Below are 12,892 nucleotides of genomic sequence, written 5' to 3' on the forward strand. Positions count from 1 at the left end.
AATAACACATAAATTCTCTAAATGTTCCTTTCACTAAGAAAATAGTTTTTGTCTTTACAAAGAAGACGGGGTTGTCACAAAGACAATTGACATAAAGCAACAAACTCTAGCACTATAACGACAACATTAGGTTTTACCCTAATGTTTTATATATATATATATATATATATATATATATATATATATATATATATATATATATATATATATATATATACATGTATATCCCTTGTTGATGAGATTGTGTGTAATCGATACTAAGAATAGGTCTTATCATTAAGATATGGAATCTGATCTATTATATATATTTATCTATAATAGCTGCGTAACATACAAATGATTACAATAGAACAATTATTAGCTAACGCTGTTGAACTGCCTAAGCTGGCGGTAGCCCCATCGACTCGTAGACGATGACGTTGAGGAATCAACATGTTATGTGTTTGACTCATCAGATCATAAAAATGAGACCTTATAATCTCCTTATCTGATGATGTCAAAACTAATCTTCTTCTTCAGAGTCATCAGAAGAATCATTGTAGAATTTGTCAACTTCTTTCAAGATTTCAAGCTTTACCCATCGGAATTCATCAAGTTTCAGCTCATCCAGTCTTCTATCTAGCTCCAGTTATATCATCATGCGATATCTTATTTCCAGCTCAGAGTGACCTAGTCCTTCCAAGAGAAAATGAAACAGGTGCTCAGTGGGAGCAGAAGGAAGGTAATCAGTGCGTTGAAAGAACATCTGATTTTGACTATCTAGATAGAAGATCTTATGCTCTGGCTCTAGAATGAACATGTGTTGAATAGGTTCAACACCAACTGGTAATGCATTATTGATGTATCTTGTGCCATAAGGAAGAAGGAACTTGGTATTCTTGGACTGCCAGGGAGTGCATGTTCTTCCTAATGAGGCTGATCTAGATGAACTCACCGATGGACTGGCGGATGGTACTAGGTTTAGTTTCTTCACTTTTTTGAGAAGTTGTTGAATTGCCAGCTTCACTTCTTGGGCATGAGCACTTTTCTTGTTGTTGATTATTACAAGAATATGCATCCACTCGTTGTAGCCAAATTTGACTAGCTCACGAGAAAACACAACTTTAGTGTATTCGTACTCAGTTTTCTTTCTTATTAGGTGAAGTTTTAGTGACTCGGTCCTTGGCTTGGTGCATCTTAATTTCATAATGGGATCAGGCTTGTTTCTTCGAGTCAGAACGTGTCCAAACATCTTTCTATCAATCTGGTCGTAAAGGTTTGAAACAATTTGTTGTCTTTCAACATTGTTGTTGAAAATCTTCTTAACCTAATCTTTAGTTCTTTGGACTTCAAAATTTTTGTTAGCAGAAACAAGTTCTTGAACAAGTTAGGCAGACAAGCGTTCTTAGTTTTTGTCTTCTTTCTTCTCTCGAATGGCAACATTGCATTCCTCCATTATCTAATTAACTTCATTGGTAGGTAAGCTTCATGTTTTTGCTAACTAACTCAGATAAAAAGTGAGCTTGCTTTTCATTTGAGGAGGTGCTGAAGTACCACCAGTTGTAGAGGAACTTCCAGCTTCAAAGTTAACAGCTCCCCTGAAAAAGAGGCCTTTCTTTTTCTTGGATTAAGCTAGACACCATTATCAGAATCAATGTTACTATTTGTTCCTTGAGGAACCTCTTGAGCAAACTCCCCCTCAAGAAAAGAACCATGATAGATAACGTTTAATGGAACAGCAGAAAGAACAACTTGTTTCGTGAAACCAAGATACAAAAACCCTTCATAGTCATTAGTTTCTGATTGGTCACCAGCATCTGGAACAACTTCGGGAATAGGCTGATCAGAGCAGCAGCAGCATCAAGAGTATCATCAATAACAATCGTCTCTAGAGGATTAACTTGAGCTTTACTCCTTTCAGTCATCTCAGACTGAGATGCAATAACCATTTGCATCGGTTACGGACCCTCTTGATAATTCTACCACTTTTTGGCAGCATCAAATAGGGGAGGAGAGCTAAGAGGAGGAAAAGGGGTTTTTGGATGAGGATGTGATGGTGGAGGGTTTGTTGATGTAGGAGGAGGTAGAGGAGGCTTATCACCTGGAGAGTTTGGTTTAGTGTCATCAATAACCATATCAACATCATCTTCACCATCCAAGGCCATAAGTCTCTTCATTGTAGCCACATTTAGTCAATATTTTATTCATTGACTGAGTCAACTTCACGATTAAGGAAAGTTGGGAAAGCACAACAGTTTCAAAGTTGGAGTTAGCTTCTCATTGGTCTACCTGATGAAGAACAACAACATTAATTAGTGATAGTGTAGGAGGAACCATTTCAACTTTATGCATGGTATCAGCTTGAGGAGAAGGGGATGGTTTAGGAGAAGCTACATCCAGGATCATTGGCTTAGTAGTATCTCTAATGGGAGGGGTTGATGCATGATGTTCAGTGTCATAAGTAGGGGATGTAGATGAAAAACATATGTGCTTGTTTTTCCTTGGAGAAGAGTTCATATTATGAGTGAAGTCATCTCCCATGTCAGCTGCTGAATTATTTTCATCTTTATTAGTGTCTTATCCCTTATCAGCTCCTTCTTGATGATTAGCTTCTGAATTCTAATTATCATTGCCTTCATCATCACCAACATCATCATTGTCATCATCCTCTTCGGAGTATGAGGATTCAACCACACAGGAATTTTCAATCCACTTTCATATTCTTGCAGTAATAGACAGGTCATTAATAGATGGGGCAACATTGATGATTTTCGAGGAAAGAGGAGGAATTGGAAAGATGATCTTGTGACTTTCAACATAGCCTTCTTCATGAGACAAGATCAACCCAAGCCATCATGGGTAGGAAACATGCACTGGTCTCTTATTTCCCGAACAACATTCAATCAGCTGATCAAGAAAGATTTGAGAAAAATTCAGTTTCTTGTTGTAAACAATGGCATATAAGATTCTTTGCTCAAAGAGATTTAGTTGATCCAACCATCCATTATTTTGATCAAGACATTTTCCAATCATATTTGTTAAACATTTCCACCCTGCATCAAAACATTGACAAAGAGTGTTCCTGTAGGGATCACGAGTGACACCCTTAAGTTTAAAGTTATACCTTAGTTTTTCACGAACAGTCTTGCAGCTATCTTCAGAAAGCTTTTTAGAGTATCTATCATATAGAGGAAGGTGAAGAGTAGTTTGAATGCTTTCCACAACAATAATAACCCTATATTGACCATCTCCGATGGTTCCCGTGATGGTTTGAGCAATAGAATCAACAGAGCATGTGTAGTAGAACTCACATACTTGCTTAGGGTAGAAAGGTACTGGAAAGTCATAGAATGCATACCAAAGTGGACCGCTTTTGAAAAATTTGACAAAGTCTTCGATTCTAGAATTCACAAACAACTTTGGTATATCATCTGAGAATGCCACATCTGTTGATTTAACTATGATGGTGGCATCAGCAGCATGAGGACCTTTGATGACGTTAGCATTGGGTGCAAACTTGTACAAGGGCTTTAACATGGTGAAAGTTATGGGGAAGATGACTATGAAGACCTTTTTGAGTGAATACTAATTGCTTTTGAATCATCTATGAAATTGACCTAAAATGGTGAATTCCTAATTAATACCCAAGTAGTATCTTCCTTTTTTACCTAATCAGGAGAGAAGAGATATGCGTTGTAAAAATCATGTATCCCAAGATAATGATGAAACTATTGATGTGATTTAAAAAGTTACCGTTTGGATAAGATAGATACTTTAAACACATCATCAGCATCAACATAATCAATCAGTGATAGGATTGATGATTATCTAGTTGGTTTGAGATGTCTCATGATAGTGTGGGCATAAACTACCATTCACTGACATAGTATTTCTAGATCTCATCAGCGTGTGGTGTCATACGTTGAATCATAAATATTTTTTGTTAGAAGAAAAATGGAAAGAGTAGATAGGTGTATGTAATATATCACAGACAATGATATACCCATCGGCATAGATTTGTCAAGTTCTCAGCAGCGTATGGTACATTATGCTGAATCATAAACCTTTAAAGAAGAATATAAGTGTAAGAATGGATTGATGTATGTGATAGCCTACGGTACATAAACTAACAATCGGCATAGACTTTCGAAATTTTATCTGTGTGTGGTTTTACATAGTGAATCATCAAGCTCTGTTAAGAAGACTTGTGGAATAGAAGTAGGATTCCTCAATCACACTGAGGTGAAATCAACGCGAATCATTGATAGTGATAACCCATCAACAAGAAGGGGTTTAATCCTTGCATCATAGAGTTAATTGTAGTCTAGAATCAAAGACTCATCGTTAAATCATAATGGTAACGTGTCTACCTCAAACTAGGAGCTTAGGGTCATAAACAACCGTTTGTCATTTAATAACCTGACAATTATCTCTTACGTTGATGATTATGCAATCAGGGTAAGCCATTGGGTTATGCTTAATGTTTCAACAGAACATGAGACTCGATGCATACGATAAGCATGCTTCTAAGGACAAGGTCAGGTAATGATTATTAACTTCAAAATAATAAACACCCTAGCCTTTTTATCAATATTTTTCATTTGGACCAGGCTATCTTACATTTGAAAAGTTTAGACAATACTAGACAATCAACATGAGAGGGTGACTCAATGTTCTCAGCAGATGGTCTCGCTGATGAGAGACTTCGAGAGATTTAGTCACATACAACAGCAAACTTCTAAGGACAATGTGTTGGATTAGGTGTCTAAGCCCATAACTATAATTGATATGTACTTGACCCGATAGTAGGATGGTCATTTTGGGTTGCATTCACTAGAGCAATTTGATAGGATGGATATTTGAGAAAGAGGTTATTTGTGATTTATTAATATATTATAAGAATAATATATTAATTGAGAACTCATATTATTGGTATTGGTGAAGAATTAATTTGGAATTAACTTAGTGATCAAAAGAGACTGATTAAATTAACGGGGACTAATTATGTAAATCAGTCATACATATAGTTTGAGGCTAATGATCCATGTTGATTAGGATGGACTAATTTTATGTGGGAGTCCATGGAGAGTTAGTCCAAAGGGCCTATCATATGGATTATTGCACTAAAGGCCCAAGGAAGTGAATTAGGGTTTACAAGTGAAACCCTAGGAATTCCACACTATAAATGTAACCCCTAGCATCACCAAAAAGTCCCCTAAGAGTTCCAAGATGAACCCTAGCCGTTTTGGTGCCTCCTAGCCTCTCTCTCATTATTCTCCATTTGCTTTTGGTGTTTTGTGACTCCATTAGAGGCATCAAATTTAAGGTGCTAAGCTCTTGAAAGGTCAAGTTCTACAAGCTACAACAAAGAGGTAATCATCTTATTTGTTTTTTATGTTTCAATTATCAATGTTGTATGCTAGTTAGGCTTTATGCTTTGTAAAATGAAAATTGCATGCATAACTAGAGAAAACAAAGATCTAAAGCATTAGTGTTGTATGTGCACCATAGGGATGTTATAGTGCTCAAAACCCATCACAATGATGTGTCAAAAGTTGCATACTAGGCTCAAAATTGCCACCTTTGGATTATTTACAAAAGAATAAACATTATAAGAATACAAACAAAAGAATTAGTCAAACAAGAAAATAGTTTAAGCAGAAAAATGGGCAACGTTTTCAGAAAGGTGAGAAGGACTTGATCCGTCAAATCTTCGGAATTGAATGGTCATTAATGCCCTTCCATTTTCTGAGATATCTACCACTTGGAGGAGGCTCATAAGTCTAGATTCTCAATTTACCTTGGAGCCACAAAGATGTATCAGGATTTGAGACTTAGTTATTGATGTCCATGCATGAAGAGGAAGATTACATGGTACGTGGTGAAATGCTTGACTTGTTGGATGGTCAAGGTTGAGCTCCAGAGTCCGCATGGCAAGTTGTAGCCCTTGGAGTTTCCCATGTTGAAATGGGAACAAATCACTATGGATTTCATCACCAAGTTATCGAGGACAGCCAAAGTATTTGATGTGATTTGGGTTATCGTGGACCCATTGGCCAAGAGTTGCCTATTTCTCGTTATTTGTGAGAGTTCTTCGGTCGAGAAGTTGACTGATGTGTATGTACATTAGATTGTCGCTTGCCACAGTGTACTAGTCTCTATTGTAACTGATCATGATGTGCAGTTTATTTCCTCGTCTTGGCAGAAGTTTCACGAGGAACTAGATATTAGCCTACATTTCAGTACTGCTTATCATCCTTAGGCTGGACCATTCAGACGCTCGCGTATATGCTGAGGGCTTCTTTCATCGATTTTGGTTGGTTGGGATTCCTACCTTCCCCTAGCCGATTTTTCTTACAATAATAATTATCATTTCAGTATTCATGCACCACCTTTTGAGCTTCTCTATGGAAGGAAGTGTCGTCCACCAGTTTTTTAGGGAGAGGTTAGCCACCGGGTCATGGGTAGGACCTAGGTGGTGCTCTAGACAATAGAGTCCATCCAACAAATTAGGCAGAGGCTGCAGACAGCTTAGAGCCAACATAAGAGTTACGCTAATAAATGAAGATCCGAGTTGGAGTTCCTGGTTGGGGATATGGTATTGTTGATGGTATCACCCTGTAATGGTGTTATTCGCTTCAAGAAGAGGGGTAAGTTAGGGCCCCGATTTATCAGACCATTCTGGGTAGTTGCTAGAGTATGAAAGGTAGTTATCATTTAGAATTTCTTGAGGAGCATATTCAGATTCATAGCACCTTTCATGTTTCTCAGCTCTAGAAGTGTGTGGATGACATTCAAGCTGATGAACGCCTGAATTGTGTAGAGAGACAGATAGTGATCCTAGAATGGAAGACGAACGCCTTGCGTAATAAGGTGGTACCTTTAGTCAAGGTCCAATGGTAGCATCAGAAGGGTTTCGAGTGCATTTGGGAACCCGAGGCAGAGATACAGGAGCACTACCCAGAGTTATTTGTCGCTAAGGACGTCTAGGACGAAGTCTGACTCAAGTGGGAGAGTCATGTAACACCAAGTTTTAGGTATGGTTCTTTTGAGTAATTTAATATATAGATGTTGGATTTCTGGTGGTCACGACATGGTGATGGAGTCCTATGACATGGCCAAGGAAAAAGTTTCGTGGGCACTAAGCTAGAACGACGCAGTGGCATATATTCGCCATGACGTGTCCGTTGTTTAATGGCAACCCCTAATTCGGGTTTTTAGCTCCTATTTAATGGAATATGATGGTTTGGGTTTCCCACCCTCAACCTTAATCATTCTCCCTCGTTCTCCAAGAGAAAAACCTAACCTCCGTTGCTAACCTTTGAGTTTTTGTGTTTAGTGGTGTTTTGAAGAATAAGAAGAAGGCACCTTGGGCTTTGTTTAAGCAAGCAACACTCCCTATCCCTCTTGTGTATGCTTCTAGACTCTTGTAAGTCCTCAAGATCTAATGTTTATGTTACTTGTCTCTAGATCTGGCCCTTTTGTTCTTAATCTTCTTGTTCTAAACATAAGGATCTATGGAGTTTTTGGTCCCATGTTCAAGCTTGAGTTCCTTATTGCTAAGTTTTTGACCAAAAAAGGAAGGGACGTGCACTGGACATGCATGTATATAAAGCTACGATTTTTATGGCTTATTAGGTGTAGGAAACCCTTTTGGAAACCTTAGGTGAGCCAATCTAGGGATTGGTTGCTTAATGAGTGTCTTTATGCATTTACTTGCCTTTATGGAATTAGGGTTTGGGATCTTGATTGATTGAGGTGTTTTAATAGATAAAGTTGGAAACTTTATCCACCAATACCATGGGATGGACCAGCTCTGAGTTTTGGAGCTCTTGGAGTTGTAGGAAAATTGCTTACTGGATTAAGCTGTCCAGACCAGTCCCCACGACGTGGCCTTAGGCTGCCACCACTTGGCGACTGGGTAAGAACCTGCCTGCTTTGTCGTTTAGCGGCCACAACATGGCGACCAACTGGAGGTTGATCTTTGACTTTTGACCTTTGACCAAGTTTGAATTTAGTTCATTTGGGGTATTTTGAGTAGTAGGTTGTGTTTTGGTCCTAGAGTGTTGTACAAGTGACTTGTAGAGCCGGTGTTTGGAGCAATGGTCAATTCAGCTATCGTTTAGATTATGAGGTTAGTATTGCTCACTATACACATGCATCAAAGACACCAATGTCGACCCACTAAGTTATGTATCCTGGAATATAGGATGATACTATAATGGCTATATGTTAGACTGGTACGATTACCTATATTCATTGGTGATACGTTAGACTGGTAGATATGTATGAATATCGGCTATTAGTTATCGTTGCATATGTCAATATGTTATTGTTTTGTTGGGTTGAGGTGGTCCTGCTTTTTGCTGAAGGCCAAGATACCCGAGTGGTCCAGTTGATATTATAGGCCCAAGGAAACGGTCTAACTTATGTTGTAGGCTAGGGAGTGGTGCCTCGGTGGCGGTCTAGCCTAGTGCTGCAGGCCTGGTTATGTGCATTCTATTATGTTGATGTATATGGTACCTTAGGGGACTCACTAAGCTTTTGCTTACAGTTTCATTTTATGGTTTCAGGTACATCAGGGACAGGGGCAAGACGAAGATGTGATTGTGCACATCATCCTAGATTTTGTTGACTTATGATTTTGGGATACTCTTATTCATAATTTTGGTTTTGAAAACTATGTTTTGGTGTAATTTATTGATTTTTGAATTGTTTTAAAAAAAATTGTCTTGATTTTTGGGATGTTACACAATGAAGTCACCACGACGTGGTGTTGCGATTTCGAGGGTTTCGGGATTGTAGAGGTAGGACTGAATATTTCCTAGGGTTTTAAGTAAAACTCATCATTACAAATTCGTTCTTAGTACCCTTTATTTATAGTGAATAATAAAAAAAGCAAAAAAGATAATTATATAGTCACCTAATAATTATGCATATACATGTAATTATTGGATTGCTTAAGTTGTCTTATTTTATCATCCATAATAATTCAAAACTTATAGATTTCATTTAATAAATTAAATACTATTAATTAATTACCAAATCAAGTCCATATAATTTTTCCAAGTCATTTATTATTGATTTTTTCCTTGGGTGTAACCCAAAATGACCAAATTATTAATAGAAATATTACCAATTGTTGTAACTATGTTGTAACGACAGGCACTATTCTCCATATAACTATGTTGTAACGACAGGCACTATTCTCCATATATATATATATATATATATATATATATATATATATATATATATATATACACCCGAGAAGAATGATTAATTTGATAAAAATGGTAAGAAGTGCAATTTTACATATTTATTGGAGAACCAACAAAATGAATCTTTAAATATTGTAAAAACAACATGTTTCGTAAAAAATCAAAACTCAATTCAATTGAAAATGAATCATTTTCGCCATGATTAAACAACGTTGTCGAAGAGTAAATCAATACTCAATTGAATTGGGAAATGATCATGTTATGTTCGTATCATTTAATGATTAAATTCATTGGTTGGCCCAAAAATATGTAAATTATGCACTTTTTAATCTTCTTATCAAATTGATCGTTTTTATTTGATCAAGGTTATATATATATATATATATATATATATATATATATATATATATATATATATATAAAAGGGCGGTTCAAGGGGTGTTCAAGAGGTTCTTATGAACAGGGCCTACTGCAATCAAGGGCCCAAAAATTATTCAGATTTTTTATTTGCTTTTGTTCATTTTTGTGCCAGTTAGGTTACAGAATGTATGATGCATCGGACGAGAAAGGATACGCCGTTGGAATCAGAAAACAAATGAGCATGAATCAGAAGTTCTTTGGGAAAAGGAATCGACGTTCTGGTTCGTGTTGATAGCTATTATGATTTTGGCATGGGAAACAAACGATGGCTAGCAGAAACATTTTATTATTTCTTATATTTTTAAATCTAGAAGAAATCATTTGAAATAAAACCCATAATCCTCCGAAATCAGAAGTTGATCACTCAATCATAAGCTTTCAACTCATACATCTTTCTTCTTACTTCATTTTTCATGAATTTTAAAAATCAGTGAATCACAAACAGGAGTGGGGGCTGTGAGGCTTCGAAAATTTGAAGCAAATTGAAATTAGGAGTAAGTTTTCGAATGTCAGATGTTGGTATGGGGTATAGGGACGAAAATCAGAAGGTAATATAGAATTTTTTTTATCTATATGTTATATATCTGATGTTTTTTATAAGTAATCAATTTTTTTTCATTCTTTCTGGTTCATATCTTCTCCAATTTCGAAGCATTGAAGCAAATATGTTGACTTCTAATCCATTTTTAGTTTTAGAGTTTATATGATTTCAGATTTTCTTGAAGGGTTGAAAATCAAAAGGTATTATACATATGATATCATTTAGAAGTAAATCTTTTTTTTTCATTCTTTCTAATTCATATTTTCTTGAATTTAGAAGTGTTGAAGCAACAATTTGTTGACCTTTCATCCAGCTTTGAGGTTTAGAAGTTTCTGACTTTGAAAATTAGAAGTGATATATGTTGTTTGCTTTTATATTTGTTACATGTAAAGTAATTTTGACTATTTTGTGACTATTCCTATTTTATTTGTAGTTGTAGAAATAGGTTTTCCAATTTGAAGATAGTAAAGACTATCTATGATCTACTTATTTTCGAAAACTATTATTTAAATTGCAATCTTGACTATTCCTATTATTTCTATATTTTGTAGGAAGGAGGTTTTCAGATTTTGTTTAAATTTTAGATTTTTTTTTTAGTTTTAGGGTATGTTTTTTATTTAATGCCACAGGGTCTTCAAGTTCTCGGTGCAGGCCATATATATATATATATATATATATATATATATATATATATATATATATATATATATTATACCTTAATATACATATTTGGTCGGCTGAAAAATTAAGAGGTACAAACCTTTATGCAACCTATACAATAAAGTTATGCAGTGAAAAAATAAAATTCTTAATTGGTCAATATACGTGTTAAACTTCAATTGATCTTGACTTGGTCTCCATTTCCTATCCATTCCCTAACAATTTTTTTTTTGAAAGTCAGCATTGAATGCGTTTGACTCGGATCGAGTTTGTTGAATCTGAGATCGTGGGAGATACTCTTGGAGTTTGGCCGGTCTCCTATGTATCCCTTATATCTTTCGTCTTTTTGTTGAACTTCTCTATCGCCTTCCTTCGTCTCCACACTCTTTCACCACCTTCGTCCATCTCTTTTCCTCCCTCTCTAACCTTAAACCAGACTAGATTTAAATACCCCTGACGACTGCCATCACAACATCTTTTACCAAGGCTACCATCATAATCTACAACACCAACGCAGATGGACCTCGACAAATGGAATTCTTTCTCAGCTTGATTTTATTGTCAATCGAACCTTGGCTTTACATTTTTGTTTTCAGGTAGACAACATGGAAACCCACATCATCGGCTCTCTGTTTCACTCTCTCTCTCTCTCTCCAATCAAGTTAAGTTTTTATCTTCTTTGTTGAAATTTATATATTTGAAGCTTTCTTTTGTGGCTGATGTTTATTTGTATGATGCTTAAGGCATTGGTTCAAGTTTGATTCTTATCTTATGCTGCTTCCTTCTTTCTAAATCGTAAAAAGAAAACTAACCCCACTAAAACCCAAAGAAACCCTTTTTGTGCTTCGATTTTCTGACTCTCAACTCTTTGTGCTTCCTTCTAGATTTTCTTATCTCAGTTGAGTCATATCTTATTGTATAGGACTTCTATGGATCGATCCCACATGAAGGAGATGTGCTTACCACCTGGTATCTTGATGATATTGTCAGTAAGCCTTATTTTCAAAAAAGCTGGTTTAAATTCTTTCTTTCTTTATTACTGTTTTTGTTCTTCATTTTTTTGAAAATGTTGCTTGGTTTGATCGTGCACAATATATGAATCTTTAAGATGAGTTGACCTAACATCTGTAACATCTATAAATTTGAGAGGATACCACTTCTTTTAGGTGATACGACCAACTTCTTTATTCTTTTAGTCATCCTTTGCTAGAGGAAACATACGACCAATTATCTTCTTATATGAAGATAATATATAGAATTAAAGCTTTATTTTCTTAATTCTGTTTTTTCAGTTAACTCAAACACAAAAGTGTTTGTAAAAGTGCGATGTGATGTGTGTGTATATCTGTCAATAACAAAAATGGGAAGCAATTATGGTGAAGGGTAATTTGGTCTTATATTTCGAGCTGTGTGTATATCTTGAGCATTTTTCCCTTGATTCTAATTGGTTTTCTTCACCTTATCTTATTAGTGTACACCTTTTTACATAGATGAACGACTACATTGCAATCTCATCCTTCTGCAGGATTATTTCATGTCCAATGACTATTCCATATTGGGTCTGAACGTTATGTTGATGGTGGTTGCTTCATACTCTTCTGATTTCTGATTATAAAAACTAGCTACATATTTTTTCGTTGATATAGGTCCAAGACAATGACATACACAGATGATAAAATTAAGGTAAATGTGTGTATCTGGTTTTCTCTTGGCATTCAGAAAACAAGACAAAGCAATATCACCCTGATCAAAATCAAGAAAATAAAGTTCCAAACAGACCTCATTTCCATCACAAGCTGAATAAATTGTAATGTTTTTTTTGTTTGTGTAGAAAGTTAACATTGCTGAAGGTTCAAGGAGGTAAGGATGAGCATCAGTCCGGACCCGAACCGATAACCAATGTCGTGGGAAATAGAGAACCAAGAACCGGGCCAGTTTTGGTTCCTGTTTCTGATTTTATGATTCATATATATCTTATTTTATTGTTGATATTAGGTTGTATTATTATTGAATGTAGGAAAATCTACACTTCAACACACCTTATATCATTACTTCAACCCAGGAGTGACTC

This window comes from Lactuca serriola, chromosome 3 (genome assembly GCF_051521515.1).
Source record: "Lactuca serriola cultivar US96UC23 chromosome 3, Lser_US96UC23_V15, whole genome shotgun sequence".
Classification (NCBI taxonomy): domain Eukaryota; kingdom Viridiplantae; phylum Streptophyta; class Magnoliopsida; order Asterales; family Asteraceae; genus Lactuca; species Lactuca serriola.